Here is a 19,305-nt window from a genome sequence, read left to right on the forward strand (position 1 = left end):
GTATTATTGAGTCATCTTGCTAACACTGCACTTGTTAAAAATAATTCAGAGTTTTTATTAGTGCTGCTCACCGTGGAAGAAAGCCTAGTTACACAGCACAACTAGCAGAGAGAAACTGAGGTTTATTATTTAACACTAATTAGTTGGCCTGTGCCCTATATCAGGTAATTCAAAAATATTTTCTTGCTGTGTTTTGTCACAGTCCCAGGAGACATTTATAACCAGTTTTGTTTTACCTAGAGGGACATAAGTGGTGCAGTGGTAAATCAGTGACTGAGGGTCCTGGGACCACCAAGTGACAAACTTGGGGTTTATTCTCAGCTGCTCTTTCTCCATGTTGATCCATGTGCTCCTGGGGTGTGCGTATGTGTGCACTGCATGCATGTGTTGTGGTTCTGGGGATTGAATACAGGGCCTTTGGAATGAGGGTCCACCATTTTACATTTTTTATTTTGAGGTAGGGTCTCAGTAAGTTGCTAAATTGCCTGGGCTTGCTGGAACCCTGAAATCTCTTTTGCCTCAACCTCCCAGAGTGTTACAATCTGGCATTCTTATGAATGAGCTCTTTTTTTTTTTTTTTTTAACTTCCAACCACATTTTGGGATTACTCACTTCATTTTCACCATTAACACCCACTTTACAATTAAAACTGATACCAGTGAGCTAGTGCGTAGGAAATGCGCTGGTGTACATCAAAGGCCAATTACTAGGTCTAAATTATTTGTACCTCTGTAAACGAAAGTCATCATAGAATTTTCTTGTGCTGGAAACCTTTCCAACCTTTAACTAATTATTTCATGAACTGTTGGCTTCTGCCTTTGGCTTTGCGGGCTGTCTTGCAATGAATAAAGTGCAAGTGAAGGACTCCAGGAGCCTCCCACGCCTGACGCGTGCTCTGCTGCTCCCTGGCCACCATGCTGCATTCCATCAGACTCGATGCTTAGCGCTCTGTCCTCTGTCTGTCCCTTCTTCCTTATGAGCAAGCATGTTCTGCCTGTTGTCACGACCAAGTTGGATGTGTTCCTTTGGGTCAGGTCAGCCAACGGGACTTTGTCTCTGCCCAGTCTGACGTCATCTCGCCCTGGTCTGAATTCTCTCCCACAGGAAGTGCTCTCTGCACCCAGGCTGTCCTAACAAGGCCTCTGGGCATCAGTCCTTGGCAGTCTGTTTTGGTCCTTGCCTGCTTTCATTTAATGGGTACAGTATCTCTCTTTTATCTCTTTGGCAGTGGATTCTATGCATCCTCCAAAACGTTTTTAAAATTCTGAAGTTTGTTTTGATACAGAAGTGAACGTTTTCCTTTACGTGCATTGTGTTTTCATCTTCTAAAATGAATCAAAACTATCTCTCAAATTTTACCTGATGATTTTGGTCATTACTGCTGAAAAGTTCTATTTCAGATAAATTCCGTGTTTTTTTTTTTTTTTTTTCCCTTTTTTCTGGTACCAGGGATCGAACTCATGACTGCCTGCTTGCAAGGCAGGTGCTTATGCCGCTGAGCTGAATCCCCAGCCCCCCGTGTTTTTTTTTTTTTTTTAATTTTCTTTTTGGTATTTTTCTTTTTATGAAGCCAGAGACAGTTTCTGGCATCTTTCTTCATAGCACCATTTTGCTTTCATGCCAGATGGCCAGTTTATCTTAGCTCTTTATATTATTTCTGAATTGTCTTGTTGTCTCTTCACCCCCTAACTGGTTCTAAGCCCTGATAAATGCCTGATTGGTTCTTATGTGGTGCATTCACAGTGTCTAGCATAGCATTTTCCTGTTAATTGGGACTTACTTGGTCCTGAATGTGAAATGACTTACTTATCAGCTACAGCCAATCCAGGTGGAAATTCAGATGTATAGAATGTGATCTTTTAGGCTGATTCCAGTATTGGCTTTGTGCGAAAATTCCTGATGTCTGTTTACTACTTGGGTTGTTTTGATTTGTTCACAAAGGTAGAATGAGACGGGAACAGCTGTGGAACCTCGGGGGCTCTGACATGTGCATCTTTCTAGAAAATTAATTGGTGAATCAAAGACAAAGTAGGCTGCTGTCAAGTGTTTTTCCCACCTTCCAGAAAGACATCATTATCTGTCCTGTGGCTATCAGTTTTGTGCTTGTTACCCTTGTTTAAAACCTTATCTGTACCATTGACACAAGTATCGCAGGGGCCTGCTCAGTGAGCTGGTACCTCTTTATCTTTTGTGTACTGTTCGTTAATGGGAGGATATTAAAATATGCATGAAGAGAGTAAAATAATTTATTATAAAATTGACAGAGTCTTCATGTTCAAAAATAAACTTATGCATTTTACAGACAAATATAAAACGACAGTTTTCTTTTTCCTTCTTGACTTTGGGCAGACATTTATTTAAAAACCCTGTGCCATCTTCATGTGTGAAGCATAGCCTTTTTAAAGTTAGAGATTAAAGTACTGTGTAGTATGTTGCTATAAAAACAACATCTGAAATAAGGTTTCATACTCTGCCTTCCCCTACCAGACAGTAGGTGAGGTTGTTTTGAAATGAGCCTTCCCTGGGATAAACCCAAGTCCTCCCTCTCTAGGCAGTGGCACTGATGAGGTCCTGGCATTCATCTGTCCTTCCATTCATTCTCCTGCTAGTCATTCAGTAGTTAACTTTCAAGACATCATGGAAAGCATCCTAGGCCCTACTGTCTCTATTAAAAATTTCATCCTCTGAAACCACAAGTTTCTTTCCCCTACAGTGTTTTGTTATATTTTTAGATCTAAAATGTCCCCTAGAAGTCTTATGTGTTCAGAGGTGGGGCTTTTGAAAGGTGATTGGATCATGAGGGCTCTAGGTTCATCAGTGGATGAATCCATTGATGAGATCATAATTTGATGGTATTGTTGGGAGGTAATAGAAACTTAGGAGGTGTGGCCTACTTGAAGGATGTGGATCATGGGGGTGTGATCTTGGGAACTAAATCTGGTTCCAGCTTTTCAGACTTTTTCCCTGTCTGCCTGTTTCTTGGGTGCCATGAAGCAAGCATCTTTGCTCTGCTGCTGTCTGCTGTGTTGTTTTTGCCTTACTGCAGGCCTAAAGCAATGGAGTCAAGCAAGTATAGACTGAACTTTTTGAAACTTTGAGCTGTAAAAAAAGCTTTCCTCCTTTAAGTTGTTATTCTCAAGTATTTTGTTACAGCAGCAAAAAGCTGACCCAAGAAGATTATGTTCAGAATTAGAAGGATACAAAGTTAGCCTTTGGAGAATGTTTCTGGCCCAACTAAGCTCTGAAATAAAGCTGAAAGTCTCTGGTTGATTTCTAGGTACCCCCTTGCAGAGCCCAGGCGGGCATGTGTATCATTTTACTTTGTTCAATGGCTTTAAATTCAAGGGAATCACTCATTCCATGAGGATTTGTTGAGGGCTATTTAACACACCAGTCTGTAGAGATAGCTCAGAACCTGTCACGGGTTTAAACATACTTCCTGACACAACCATGCTGAAAAGTTTGTTCTATATCTACATTTTCTGGTCCTCAGCCTTTCAAGTGTGACACATTCATAATCATATTAATACTCATATTCTATGTCTCCCTCTCTCACTCACAGATGCTCTCCCTTTTTCCCTCCTTAAGCTTCACTAAAGGGGCTCCTGAACGGCTATTGTAGGGTACAGTGGCTTTTGTACCCTACTTTGTTTTGTTCTGTTGCTAAAGTTCCCTTTGGTAAACTATTGTGTTGTGCTAATTTGAATTCAGTGATGTCTTTATTTGATTTCACTCATCTTTATCCTTCTACATTATTGAAAAAGAACAACTTTGCTTGATGCAAAAATGAGTTAAGAAAAGATAATACACAACTATAAGCGGTTCTTGTTGTGAATGCAAAAATACACAGCATTCTCTTCTGTAGTTTCATTAACTGTTAAACCAGAATGGTTTGCCTAATAAAGAGAGGTTTACTGGTAGAGCTTGTGTTGGGGAAGCAGAATATGTGGAGAACATATGGTAGATGCTGAGGGATATAAAGTAACAGAAGTCCTGCTAATACTCCCTTCCTTTTCCACACAAGCACCTTGTTATGTTTGCATGTGATTTTTATTCTTCCTTTTTTCTGCCTTTAAACAGATGCCAGGAATGATGATGGGGTAGTTCTGAGTATTGACAGAGCTAGAAAATGAAGTGTAGATTGGTAAAAGGATGATGTGTCCAGAGGAAGGAAGAAGGAAATAGATATTGACTACTGTGCTCACCAGGTGGTTCCTGGCCCCATTCAGTGTCAAACATCTGTGCACAAGATCATCGTCTCCTCCTCTGTCTTTCCTAGGTCTAGCATGCTGCTTTAAGTGTGGTATGTGCTGAAAATATGACATGATCTTCCCTTAAAACTAAATGTGTATAATTTGTGGGGGGTGAGGCATGAATACGGTGGCCTGTTCTAAACACTGCAGTTCTTTAATAAAGAAAGTGGCTCCCCATCACCCACAGAGTTCTGTCAGTTAAATGGATTAGGGTTATCCCTGTGGTTAGAGGCCAAATTACAGACACCAATGCTCAATCAGTTTGTTTTATCTTAGCAAGGGATGGAATGGGTTCTTAGCAGTATTGTCTCATGTGCTGTAAAAAATGATGGTAGGTGACAAGTAAACATGGGGATGAAAGAAAACATATATGGTGCCAGATATGAGGCCTCAGGACTTCAGAGAAAGTGGGCCAAGAAAACCAGGTGGTATTTTCTGATTGTGGTAATCCTCAAGTGTTATGCCACCGCTGTATGCTGAAGGTTGAAGCAGATTCAAGGGAGAAAGCACAGACTGCCCACTTCCCTCTAGGAGAAGTGTCAAAGAATTTGTAGAATTGCTGTAAAATATTTATATGGTCCTAGTGGACAATGAACAATTCATTTTGATCTACCAAGGGTGCTATATGTCATTGACTTTATTGTGTGGGCATTGTTATTCTTGCATTTGAGTCAGCTTGAAGACTGAACCAGGGCAATATTCACAGCATCTGACCCTATTGGATCATAACCCAAGCTGCTGGCTGACATGAACAATGGACTACTAGTACAGCCTGTACAGAATTGTAATCAAGCTTCTCAGTTGGCATCATATTCCCAACACAGTGATAACAGTAGTTCAACAAATACTTCTTTCAATTTAGTTAACTTCGTGAATACCCCCTACATTTGAGGCCATAATGTACTAACTTTTGCATCCTTGGCTTTTATCACTGGACCAGACCCTTATGGGAATCTAGAGGAAGACTTGTTCAGAATAGAAGCCAAACTGACTGAAGCGATTGCTAACGTGAGGAATATGGTAGACCAGATGGATACAACTTGTTCTGCCTCCGGTTGTTCTTTGATGTTTTTTTTTGTGTGTGTTTCAGGTGAACCATTTTATAAATAACAAGGGCCTTGTTGTAAGTTGATTTATAGTAAGCAATCAATACTGTGTTCTATGTGTATAGATGGGAAGGATAGACTGAAACTACTTTCATTGTAATTACTCATTCTTTTGTCATGAAAAGCAGCTTCTCTAACATTCTGTAGACTGCTGGGCGACTCTACAGTTTAGCTTTGTTGGGGGCCAGCATCTGATTCCATCCGTTCTTTGTGTGGAAACAGTGTGCTAGTGTTGGTGGGTGAGAATGGTGAGGATGGTCATTGCAGGCATATGCTGCATCTTGATGTTGTCTTACCTAATGCCTAGGAATGAGTGACAGGGTGGCTTGATCATTATGTCCCTGAAATCTCTAAGGGATCCAGAGGGACTGAGAAATGAAGTCATCATCCACCTGACAATGGAACTCCTGGAGGGGCTCTGTCATATTGAACAAACCTGGGTCATTGAGGGGTTAATGGAGGGCAGAGTCCTGTTTCTCCCTATCAGGCCTGGAAAATATCCCATGTACTGAATTGTTTGACTCCAAACATTGAATGAGTCTCTTGAATTGATAAGCTGCCTAGCTGATAAAAGGCTCAAGTAAACTCAGAAACTTTAGCATATTTTGTTGGTTTTTTTTTTTTTTTGGTATAATGATCATGGAAAAGATGTAACTTGAGGAAGGTAGAAATTTGAGAGCAAAATTTCTCAGTAAAAATTACATTGTTTTACATAATTGGGGTTGTGTGGAGGTGAGGAGCACATTTTCAAGGGACACATTGCCCGCAATTTGCTGTTGACTGTTGTTGAGAATTGTTGAGTGTGTCATGCTGTCCTGCTCTGTCACCTAGAGGTTAAAGTTTTATGAACTCTGAACTTAGTCTAGACTGTGACATTAGACTTCTTGGTTGACTAATGCTATGACATTTCTTTAGAGATGATCTCCCTTTTTAAAGAAATTAATTTTAGTATTCTTTGATGTCACCAAAAGTACAGATTACATTCTATACTTTGAGGAGACTATAGGGGTACTTTGAGTACAGATTATATTAAGCTTTGAGGGAAGCATAAAGACAGAATCTTGAACACTAAAAATCTACTTTTCATCTAAAAAAAAAAAAAAGACCCCAAGGGAGAGAAAAGAAATTATTCACATTAACGTGATGTCATTGCCACAAAGCAAGCTGCTCTGGGTCTCCAAGTTACCATACTAGGAAACTATGGGTTGGCTACTTTGTGCAAGCATAGTTCCTGTGTGCTCTAATACATACAAGCACGTTCTTTGTATGACTAAAAACATAGATTTCTGGAGTTTTATTAGGTATAGTTTACTTGCCACTACCTTGAATCTTACAGACTTAAATGTTCACGACTCTATGAAAACCTCCGGTGGTCATGAGATATCATACTGATCTCACTGCTAATTTTCCATAAAATATGACCTTAATTGGCAGTGAATCCCAATCCACACTATTGAGAGATTATCCACTTGCTGAAGAGTGGTCCAACGAGGTAAAGGTTAATTGCACGTGTGATTCTGAAGTTCATAAGGAAGGTGCAAAGGCTGTGGTGGGGACACTGGAATTCACAGAAGAGTTCTCTTAACTATCACTGATTTATCAAACTGGTTACATTGTCATTTGGAGATCTGAGCTTTACTTGTAGTTCTTTCCATTCTCCTTGTGACAAATCCAATTAATTTGAGGGGCGTTATACTGTCTTCATCTGAAAGATGTGCAGAGTTGGAGTCAGTTCACTTTCAGTTTTTAAATGTTCTGTAGTCCAGCCTCAAATAATTCCAATCCAAAATGATTAATGGTTGTCTCAGTCACAGTCTATCTCAGTCACTGAGATAGAGTCTGACACCCACAATTTAAAGGAGGAGAGTTTTATTTTGGTTCCGATTGTAAAGGCCCCAGTTCATCGTCAACTGTCTCCAGAGCAGGATGCCATGGCACAACTGCATGGCAGAGGAGGGCTGCTCACCGACAGTTTGCTGAACAGGAAGCAGCGAGTGAAGGGAGGAGCCAGGCAGAGAAAGAAGGTAGGCCACGCCCCCAGTGTCCCATCTTTTCTGACAGACCCTCCCTCCTAATGGCAAACCACCTATGAGTGCATGAGGCTCCTGGGGAGCCATCTAGAAGTAAACCATAATAGTTTAACTGTGACTTCCCCTTTATTTTTAGCTTAGGTGGTGGTGGCATGATGAAAAGCAGGCTAGTCTAAAATGAAATTATGTCATATTAACAATTTGATTCATCAGTTCTTCCACCAACTCATTTATTATACTACTTTTATTAAGCACTCATGTGTAAGGAATTGTATCAGACACTAGGAAAAAAAGATAATGAATCTTTCACTTTCAAAGCAATTAAAAAAGCAAAGGAGACAAACATGAAAAAGAAGTAATTGCTAGAAATAATTGGCTAGAGTGGAGAGGAGGAGGAAGAGGGAAGGATGACCTTGTGAGTTTGGGGGAATAAAGGTTATGGGGAAGACTGCTTGAAGAATGGCACTTAAGCTGAGTCATGAAGTGTAATTAGGATTTCTCCAGGGAAGCCTTCCCAGAAGACAATAGTATGCACAAAAGCATGGAAATGCACAGCGTCACCTTCATAAAACAGAAAGATACTTAGAATCAATATGTGAGAAGCTCACATAATAACATGCCAGAGATACAAGATTATACTTGAAACATAAGGTTATGTATTTTATAGTTTTTTGGTTAGTAAAATATCCAACTATCAGGCCATCAGTAGGAGGACAGTTCTTTGTTTTAAAAAATGGTCAGTGTGAGAGAGTTCAGCAAGCTTGGCTTGGTTTAGTTTTCTGTTTTTATTTAAAATAAAATGTCCCTACTAGAATAATGACAAAGTGAATTAAATTATATGTCAATATGAGATTGATTCCATAAACCAGGCATTCTTGACTAATTCAAGGTTTTATGTTCCTCTGAACTAATTATGTCATCTTGGGCACATCAGGCACATTGGGCACATTCTCACCCTTAGAATGAGGGAACTGGATTGGTTCTAAATGTTCATGTCACTGCTTATTGTCTGTGACCCTATAAATGAAAACTTTGTCTCTGCTAATCCTAGACGTATAGATATATTTCTATAACAGGAATCATTGGGATACCCAAACATTTCCCAGTATCAACTATTTGCAGTGAGTGTCTAGCAGTGTTTTATTGTTTCTATGAGCATTTCTCATGTTTTAATCACTTTAAGTACTTTTCATGTGTAATCTCACTGAGTATTTAGAATAATACTCTAAGGCAGATAATAGCATTTCCAATTTATAGATGATGAACCAGATTGAGCTCACCCAGATGGTTGTGTGGAAGCTGGGGTTCTCTACTAGTTCCAAAGGCTGCATTCTTTATGAAGGACTGTGACTGCACGGCACATCACTGCTGTTCTAATGTGATGTGAACGAGCACCCTAGTCAGAACTCTGAAATGCTCTGAAATATGAAATTTTGAGTGCCATGTTGGCACTCAGAAAGTTTAGGGTTTTGAATTTTCCAGTTAGATGAAGTAATTAGAAAAAGTCTGTGCAAATATCTGCAATCTGAAAACTTCAGAAATCTGAAATACTTACGATCCCAGGCACTTTGGACAAGGGGTACCTCACCTGTGTCTTATGTATATCTCAGAGGTACTATCATGCCTTACAAAAAGAGAAGGTTTAGGAATAGCAGTGCCTGCCTGTAATCCCAGGTCTGAGACTAAGGCAGGAAGATCATAAGTTTGAAGCTAGCCTGGGCAATTTAGTAAAGAGATTCTGTGTCAAAAATAAAATAAAAGAGTGGGGTGTAATTTAGTGCTAGAGGCTTCACTAGCATGCACAAAGCCCTGGGTTCAATCCACAGTTCCAGAGAGGGGATAAAAAAAAGTAAAACAAGCCTTTTTCTCTGAAGGCAATGTTTTACATTTTGAATTAAAAAAAAAAAAAAAAAAGGAAGTACTTTCTGGTATGTTGATTAATGCACTGTATCCCTAGGGAGCATATCAAACATTATAAAGAAGGTATTGTTGTCTAGGAATTACATGTTCACTAGTAATTGAATTACCTATTTCCTTTTGACCCTTTGAATCTGCTCGCTTGCATTTGGATTCTGCTCCATAATCCACGATGAGGGTCCAAGATGTGCTGAACTTTAGGAGGGTCATGGCCTGTCCTGCTCAGGAGATCCTTTCCCAAAGTCAAATCCACTTGCTATCTGGACGAGCCATTTCCTGATCTTCCAGTTTAAAGTAGCTATTTGTTACTCCTTACTGTCTCATTACGTATCTCTTTGCTTCATGTATCTCTAGTATTTCTTTTTCATATTTTCCCCCTCTATTTGTTTTTGGCTACTTTTTCCCCATTCCCAGTGACAGCAGAGACTTCTGTTCACATCTGTTTGCAGCTCCTGGGGTAGTGGCTTGTTCACAGCAGGCCCACCCTTCCTGCCTGCCCCACTCTATCTAGGTCGCCTAACTGTGTCTCTTTCCCCTTCACTCCTGCTTCTACCCATAGAGCAGCTTGCCTTGTGAAGATGCAGAATGAAGCAGTGAGGGTGCTTTACCCGTTAGGATGTTGGAGAAAGATCCTCTTTTTTTCTTTGTAGTTTATTAACTCGACACTCCCACCTCCACTGAATCCTGGGTCTTCACATTGGCTGTTTACTTTAACACAGGATCTTGCTAAGTCACTAAATTGCTCAGGCTGACTTTGAACTTGCAGTTCTTCTGTTTCAGCCTCCCAGAGTGCTAGGAATATAGGTCTGCACCACTACATCTGACTGATCTTTGATTTTTGTATCAATTCCAAGAGATACTCAAATGCTGAGAAATGGAACTTTAATTACAAAATTCCAATTTGAAAAATTTGAAAAATTGTTTCTTATTATCTCTGTGGTTTTGTTTTCTTTTCCAGGGCTGTTTGGATGATGACAAAGATAGTTCTTTAGCCAACTCATTCTGGATGAATGCATGACTGAATGATCACACTGAGTGTCTTATATTCACACTTCCCAGACTGGTAAGTTTCAGGCACTCAGATATCTCAAAGACTGTAAAAGTCAGTGTCAGTGTGTATCTCTTTGCCAAATCCACACATTCCCATGTAGCTGTTAACTGCTTTTTTGTATAAGGAGCTGCTGGGTGGGGAAAGCCGAAGATTCCTTAGTGCTGATAAACGAGGATCCTGCAGGCCACCAGTCTCTGATTCTGAGTCAGCTGTTACAAATGCACTTTACTCTGCTATGTGATCCAGTCAGTATGGACACTGGCCAGCCCTCTTGGACCTCAGATGGAGAACATGCAGGCCAGAGAGCTCTGATTTCCATCCTGGATGTCAGATGCTGATTGAGCACACATTAAACTCCTAACCAAGTAGGACCTCCTGTGTGAGCATATCTGGGGTGTGTAGCTGGAGTGATCAGGGGAGTTCAGCAGATCAAGCCCTTGAGGAATCACTAAAGAAGGTGAGAACCCTAACGTGTTTTTATTCCACTGGTGGTCTTTTCCCAGTAGACAGATTGGGTAATAAAAGTATTTTTCTTAGAATGATTAAGTGTGTTAATATTTGTGCTATATAAACTTCTGCTATTTTATTCATTATAAATTCAAATGAAATTATATATTTCATCTACCAATATGGTTTAAAAATAATACAGTTGGATACTGCTCATAAAAGTGTGATGGAACTGGAGAATTTAGTTTTTGTATTACATGTGTTTGTTTGCAATGAAAACAACAGTCTATTCTTGATCACTTCAAAGAATAGACTTACATATAGTAAATTATATTTTTAATCAGTTAATAACAAACTGATAGCAAAACTGTTTCCTATTTGTATATTAATGCTATTGTATCTTTAGTATCAGGCAGGCTTCATTTTAGTTTGTAAGATATACTAGGTCTGCAAATTACCAAATTTGATTTGTCCTCAATTCCCTCAGTTTTCTCGTAATGGCACCAAAATCAAAGAGGGATCGCTACCGTCTCCTCCATGCTGTGTAATCTCGCTTGAGAAGGGTCGGCTGCCATTTCTGTTTCCTTAACTTGTTTTTCATTAGTAATATTAGAAGAAAATTGAAAGAATTATTTTATCAGAGTTTGTGGTACTAGTGGAAAAATTAGTAATATTTCCAGGTTTTCATAGTTCAAGAAAAATAGAGCATTTTTTTGGTGTGTGTGTGTAAGAATACTTGTACAAGTCTGATTTGCCAACAAGTAGTTTTTGTGTCTTAATATAATACCCAGGCTTACTTCATCAGACATTTTGAATAGCCCTGAAGGTATTTGAGTGTGACCACTAATCTGGACAGTTAAATTTTCCCCATGTCTCAGACACAACTCATTTCCTCCCTCCAGGCCTCTCTGGGCGTGGAGAACAGTTGCCTGGCAGCACGATTTCCCTTCCTTGCTCAACATTAGTTGTTAGGCCTCTTGGTGAAATGGGAACAGTGTGTAATTTCCACGTGGATGGACCTCGGTGCGGGTTTCCATTTTGCCTTCTCCAGTGGACCCCAATCCTTCCTGACTCCATGGGCCAAACACATGGGTTTGGCCCACAGAGCGAGCGGGCTCTGTGCCATGTGAGGCACAGATTGAAGTTTAGGACTCTGTTGTGTCATGGTTTCCAGGGAAGAGCATACATAATCTGCTTTTGTTTGCTTTGCCCCTTAAGAGTGACTGTGGTTTTCTGGTGCAGGTAGACCAGGAAGAGGGCAGAGCCAGGTTGGACAGCGACCAAGGAGAGCCAGGGCCTTTGAGTTCAGTGGTGTGGTAAGTGAATGTGTAGAAGAGGAGCAGTATGTGTGTTGCTGATGCTGGAAAGACTTGAATTGATTAGCAAAAGTTTTAGAGTGATGAATTGACGTTACTGGAAGGCGTTTTCTCAGTTACAGACTGGGAACTTCCCTAGGGAGTGTGCTCTTTAACACAACTTGAACTGTCCTTTAGTCAACCCATTTAAGTAAGAGAGAGTGGACCATCTGTCTGGGTGCTGTGGGAGGTTCTCAAATTAGAAGGCAAGCTGAGCACTGAAGATGACCTCTCTGGTCTCTTCAGAAACTTAGATTTCATTATTCTCTGAATTAAATTTATTAGGAGCCTTTCAGCTTAATTAGTTCCACTTCTGTCCATAGAAAGAAGATACTGTTGAGTTGATTGAGAGGCTGGATAGAAAATGTAGGTCTGGACAGATTACTTGTGCTTTTGAAATGTTCCAGTGTGACTCTCCAAAATGCTGTAATTAGATATATCTGGTGGCTGATATTTATAAGCTAAGATTTAGTAGCATGATTCTTTTTCTGACAAAAGTTTGTTTTGAGTTTATCAGCAAACCTTTTTGGTAGATTTCCTTTTGGTAGCATGAATTTTAACATTTCATCATTTCCATAAACATATCACCACTTATTATAAGGCATTCTATTTCAGAATTTATCATTACTCATTATGAATGGTCAAAACACCACTTATTTTGTTTTATTTTATTTTATTTTTTTGAGACTAGGTTTCCCTGTACAGTACTGGCTGGCCTTGAACCCAAAGTGATCCTTCTGACTAATCCTCCCAAGTGCTGGGGTCACAGGGGTGTGTCAGCATGCCCAGCTCACCCACCATACAGTATATTTAATTAGGACATAATGACCTGCAGAGAAAAATCATTGTAAAGGACAATTTTTATAAAGAATTAGTTCAAATCTCAATTTTTGTGTCACTTAATATTTGCTCCCTTTGGTAAAAATTACCAATTGTGTAAATTTCTAGGGCTTGCTTGTTGAATAAGCCACATTTGGATTTTATAAACCTGTGTGTCACAAGATCTCTCATTCCCCTAACTGCCCTTAAAATGTTTTTGAAAACATGCTGCATTTGAAACATGTAGGAAAAACTTCTTCATGGGAGACAGATTTTCTATGACTTAGAAGCCCTGCACCATGCTGGTACTGTCATCTTGAATTTTCCTAATGGCGACTTTGCAGACACCTCCATCTTGGAATTAACTTGCTCTGTACTTTGTTCTCATTTACTCCATAGCCACGGAGTGATTGGAAACTTTTTTTTTTTTTTTTTTATCAGTACCGGGGATCAAACTCACAACCGCCTGCTTGCAAGGCAGGTACTTATGCCGCTGAGCTAAATCCCCAACCCCAATTGGAAACATTTTAATGATGGCATTGCACAGGGTCCAACAAGTGGTAGTGTGGGAAAGCAGTTCCTCAGGGAGGCCCTGTAGGCTGAGAGGCACTCCTTTGTGATGGTAGTGTGAGGTGATGGGACCCAAGTTCCTGACACGCTATGTTTATCTGTGCTTTCTGCTTGCTTGTTTAAATATTTGGCTGGATTTATTGGAATCAATTTAAATATTAAGTTTAACTGAGTTACCTGGGCTGCACATCCTTCATCAGTGTTTGTGAGGGATGCTGTTTTCTGGCCATGCGGAATCCCTGCAGGCAGGCTCCAGCTCAGGAAAAGATTTGTAAAAGTGAAAATGTGAGCCATGAGACCAAAATGCACAGCAGTCACTGAGACTTGTACAGTGTGGTGCCCTGAGCTTGTGGCCCCCGTGCAACAGGAAGTGGAACCTGTGCCAGCAGCATTGTCTTGGGTCTTGATGCTGAAGACAGAACCCATAGGCTGCTCAGGCATCCTCTTGAGACCAGGCAGCCCGGAACATGGGCTCCTCCAAGAGGACAGCTGGGCAGCTCTCAGCAGAAACGTGATGATGGTTTGACTTGATGGATATCATGTGTGGGTGGCTTAACTAAAGGGATCAAGATCTGGATTGCAACAAATGCTGTTCTTTTTTTTTTTTGTCTTTTTCATTTTTATCGGTACCGGGGATCGAACTCACGACCGCTTGCTTGCAAGGCAGGTGCTTATGCCGCTGAGCTAAACCTCCAGCCCCAATGCTGTTCTTCTTTCATATTGCCCAGTGTTGTTCCCATCACTATCATCTCTCATTCATTCATACATTTACTCGACAGATGTTTATCAACCAAGTGCCAGGTGTTTTTGATGTACTAGTCTTTTTTTTAAAGCGTAGTTTTTTTTTTTTTTTTTCCCAGTAAATTGTTTTAAGAAGATTCCTGCTTATGGAGTTTCCATTCTTAGGCAGGCCTTGTGTTAAATAATTGATAGTTATTATTTTACTTAATGCTTACATTAACCTGGAAGGCAGGTAACATTATCTCCATGCTACAGATTAAGAAACTGAGACCCAGGGAAGGAAATTGTCCATGTCACACAAAAGTATCTGAAGACAAGCACAAAAGACTCTAGTGCCTGGGCTCTGGGATGTTGGGCCAGCTTCCTGGGGACAAACTGAATGGCAAATGAACTGTATCAGTCATGCATTTGTATTTTAGGCACGAGGCCACCTGTGCACTCTCTCACTGTTCTCTGTGCTTGTGTGGAAGCATTTGGTTTCAGAAGTAGACTTGCTAGATTTGGGGTGGATTTGTTCTTTTTTATTTCTTTTTTTTTTTTTTTTTTTTGTGGCACCGGGGTTTGAACTCAGGGCCTTGTGTATGCTAGGTAAGCACCCTATCACTGAACTATATCCCCAACTCTGGATTTGGATGTTTTAATGAAATAGAGACAAAAATCACCTCCCCAGGTAATACTTCTTAAGAGTCTCATATGAACACACTGCATGCTTCCTTTCTTCTAGTGTTGCTTTTAATTGGGATGTTTTTGCGTGTGCTTTTCTCAAATTTTGTGTTCATGCGGGCTCACATTATTGCTATCCTGGCAGAAGCAGCTTGGCAAGGCTTCCTTCAGCATGGGAGGTATTGCTGTGTCTTTTGCCTCTTGTTGTAATTGCATCAAAATATATGTGAACAATTGCTAGGGATCGTGTAGTCCTTGGAAATCCGACTGCGTAAAAAGTACCCTATAGTTTCGGTCTTTGGTCATTATGTATTTTTTGAGCTATGATTTGACTGTAGCTTATCAATAAGGAATGGTTCTTGATGGATGTTATATTAGTACCATCCTATGTTTGACCTTAAACCCAAGGCCTATGTCTACTATAGATACACTCCACTGTAGAGGTACATCCCTGATTTGGAGTTGAGTTTCTTGAATTCCAGGCAGAGATGTTATTTCTGATAGCTCATAGTAGTTAAGTGTCTTTTAGCTGTCTTCTGCAGCTCTGGGTTCAATTCCAGCATTAGCAAAAACAAGTTTTGTACTTTTGTTTTTAGTTATTTTTAGATTAGCATACTTATTTATATTTGCATCAGACAGTGTTATCATCCCCATTTTGTGATGGAAGAAATAGGTTTCAGATAGCATCAAAGTAACTGAGATAGCTGGTATTTTGGTTTGTGTCTGGATGTTCCTCCAGAGCCTCATGAAGTCATGGAGGTGTGCTTCTCAGAGGTGACTGAATCTAGATTTGTGATTGATTCACTGTGTAGTGCTGGGGTTGGGGGGTGTGAGTGCTACACCTACCCTAGGGTGGGTACTGCACATACAGTATAAGGGACAGAAAGAATTTTCTCACTCGTTCCTCCCTTTTTGTTCTTGATTCTTTTACTGTTTTGCTGTTTTCTGCCTCTATGAACTATTGCTTGCCATGTGTCACTCTACCTTGGAGCCAGCCAACTAGGGACTGAAACTTCCATAAGCTGTGAGCTCCATAAACCTTTCCCTCTTTAATGTTGGGCCTTGAGTGTTTTGTCTCAGCAAAGAGAGATAAGTAACCAACACAGCTGGCTTTGTAATTCCAGGATTTGGGAGATTAAAGTAGGACCATGGTGAGCTTCAGGCCACACTGTGTAATGTAGTAAGCTCTCAGGCCAGCCAGGAATAGATCGTGAGAGACTGTCTCAAAAAAATTACTCAGATGATTTGCTTATCCAAGAAGCCTGGATGTTTCCAACACACTCATATTTGTAATTATAATTCATGTAATGTCAAAAAAAGTTGGAATCAAACCCAGGGCCTTGTATATAGTAAGCAGCTACTCTACCACTGACTTACACACTCAGCTTCTGTGTCATATTTTATCGTTTGTATTTTCCATATCTTCTCTGCAAACACTTGTAGACATGACTTTGTGAACACAGTCTATGACACTGGTGGCGAACCTGTGGCATGCATGACTCAGTAGACACTTGGTTTTTTGTTGTTGTTGTTGATACCGGGGATCAAACTCACGACCTCACGCTTGCCAGGCAGGCACTTGTACTGCTGAGCTAAATCTCCGGTAATAATGGATTTTCATGGATAAACTTATCATTGAATGTGCAAATGTATACACATGTCATTTTCCCCTCTAACCTTTTATTAAGAAAACTTACAAAAACACAGAAAAGTCAAAAGAACTCTACACTGAACTCTCAAAAACCCAACACTTAAATTCAACAATTATTAACACTTTGCTATATTTGTCTCTGTGTCATTTTGCATCGTGTGCTTCCGAATTGAATACTTCTTAAGTAGTAATTTTTCTCAGAGAGCTTTGCCAAGGAATTTAATTTTAGCTGCTTGTTAACACATAACATTTTGTTATATTATTATCCTTAGAACAAAGCATTAAAAATACCAAGTCGAGTTTTATTTGGAAATATGCTGGTTTTGGAATTTTAAGATAGAGAACTAAATTGACAGTATTTTAGTATAGCTTCAAAGTCCAAAGAACTTGATAAACTTTCTTGCACAGTTTAAATCCCAAAGAGACACTATAAATTTTTTAATGAAACTTAGGTGGTCATTAGGTAATAAAGACAACCAGGCAATGAAAATCCATTTGAAATGTCTAAGGCATATTGGACTAATTCATTCTTACAGGTGGTTCAGGCATAGAGTGATCTAAATATAAAATATATCAAAAGGTCTGAATTGTTTTAGAATCTGAAAGCAGAAATAGATTGTGGACATGCTATATTTCGATGCAGGTGATTGTTCTGACATATTTTTCTTCCTGAGAAATATAATCTCTTTGAAAATTTTCTTCTTTCTTCTGGCATATTTTTCCCCTTCCCACTTAGGAATCTTTTTCCTGTTTTAGAGTTCTGTGGAAGGCTTTTCTGTTATGCAAGATAATATATTTTGTTTTGCTTTTTTTGTTTTTGAAGTAACAGAAATGATGCTGTTGTATCTAAAGGAAAAGGAGCCGTTTGTCTTACCCACATTCTTACATCTTGTATATTTGCCTAGAGACTTTTAAACACACACACACCAAATTAACATTTGGGGAATTCCCACATTTTATGTTGTGTGGCTTGGTTTCCATGGCAACCTTCTGACTCCAGTCCCCAGGCCTGTGGTTCCTTAGGTGACGCGTCCTCATCCTCCCCTGTTCCCTGCTGCTGACCAGCACTGCACGGTGACCCTGAGCAGTCACTTAAGGCTGCTGTTTCTTTATCTGGAACTGGGAGGGGTTGCAGCATAGTTTTTTTTTTAGGCCTTACTCTACCAGCATAAAAATTTCTTGGTTCACATTCAAGATTTTGTGGCCATTAGAATAATTTTTGGATGATTTTATGTAATGGCTTTTATTTGCCAGTTGAGATTAGAAAGCATACCTTCAAGTATGTATTAAAATATATATTGAGAAACACTCGGACAGGCGTGTTGGTGTACACTTGTAATCCCAGCACTCAGGAGGCTGAGGCAGGCGGATCAACTTGAGTTTGAGAGTAAACTGAGCCACATAATGAGTTCAAGACCAGACTGAAGTGCAAAGCAAGATCCTGTCTTCAAAGAAAACAATAAATGGAAAAACTCTCTTTTTGTGAATATAGATATATGTGTGTATATGTAAAGATACAATCTTTTTTATCTAGGTAAAGAAGTAAAAGCTTATAGCAGAATCTCATTGCATATGCAGATTCATTCACATTTTAAAAGTAATAAAAATATTTTACCAAGCTCCATATGTTTGTCCAGGTTAACTTGTGTATCTGTGCACTTAAAATATATTTTGAAAACTATTTTCTTTAAAACTTTTTTTCAAAAATGTAAATAGTACCACACAGATGTGATCTGTTCTCCTATTTAGTAGCCCTCATCTCTCCCCCAAAACACCAATATAAAATGATCTAAAAATATGGCTTTTTTTTTTTGGGAATTTTTCATGAAAGGATATAGCAAAACTTAAAAACACATTGACCCTCTGGTATACAACTTTACAGTAATTTGATGCATATTTTTGATAAAACAGCCCCATATTGAAGTAACAAGGACTTTCAGTGTAAGGCCCTGCAGTTTAGCCAGCTTAAAAAAATGAAATAACTTCAGCAAGGAACACAGACTAAGTATATACCCAATATTTTGCAAATCATGGAATAATTTCTAAGGTCCTTTCCTGAGGCGGAGTTTTTATAGCCGTAACATTCCAGCTGTGGTTTGGGGAGCAGAATGTTTACTACCGTCCTGAATACAAGGATGGGAAGTGTGTATTCTCACTGCTGAGGGCTTAAAAAAGAAGTAGACAGTCCTTTCAAGTCAGTAAACCTTTATTCGGAAAACCGTGGAGCTGCGTTCCTATGGAACTTTGGTGGTAAGTGTGGAATGCAGGCCAACAAGAGGCCAGTCATGGGCAGCCGAGTGTCTCAGGCGAAATGGCAGGCTGTCCCGGCTAATCACTTCAGGCAGCCCTTGGAAAACCACTTTCTGGTTAAGTCTGCATCATACTGTTCCACCAATGGAAAAAATTGAACATGATGAGGGTGTGTAGCTAGCAGACAAAAATATATCCAGCATTGCACAGGATCTGTTTTTAGCTTTCAACGGCTGAGCATTTGAAGTGTTAGACACTGTTTCCTGGCTTACCATGGGCAAAAGGAAGAGAGATTTGGAGGATGTGGATGTAGATTCTAGCTACGTGAAACTTTCTGTTAGCGAAAAGACACTGGGAATAACTAGCTACATTCAAAATTTTGACCAAGGTAAGGCTATAAGTGTTTATTTTCCTCCTTGTGGAGCTGAAATTTAATTTTATGTGCATGCTAT

At 39.7% G+C, this 19,305-nt stretch overlaps 1 protein-coding gene across 5 annotated transcripts in view; it reads left to right on the forward strand.

Moving 5' to 3' along the window:
- The window catches only part of Tiam2 (TIAM Rac1 associated GEF 2), a 193,919-nt gene that overhangs the window by 61,613 nt on the left and 113,001 nt on the right, over positions 1-19,305 (forward strand). For 3 of the 5 annotated variants that reach the window (XM_063232930.1, XM_013151077.3, XM_063232929.1), the window contains one exon: positions 10,265-10,369. The gene's annotated coding sequence lies outside the window, so the exon portion shown is untranslated. Of the gene's footprint in view, positions 1-10,264; positions 10,370-12,046; positions 12,121-17,243; positions 19,242-19,305 lie in introns of those variants that run through there. The other 2 variants (XM_023564560.2, XM_023564561.2) reach the window with 2 other exon arrangements.

Source organism: Cavia porcellus, unplaced genomic scaffold (genome assembly GCF_034190915.1).
Source record: "Cavia porcellus strain 051 isolate PalLab524CR breed Dunkin Hartley unplaced genomic scaffold, mCavPor4.1 scaffold_22, whole genome shotgun sequence".
In the NCBI taxonomy this organism is placed as follows: Eukaryota; Metazoa; Chordata; class Mammalia; order Rodentia; family Caviidae; genus Cavia; species Cavia porcellus.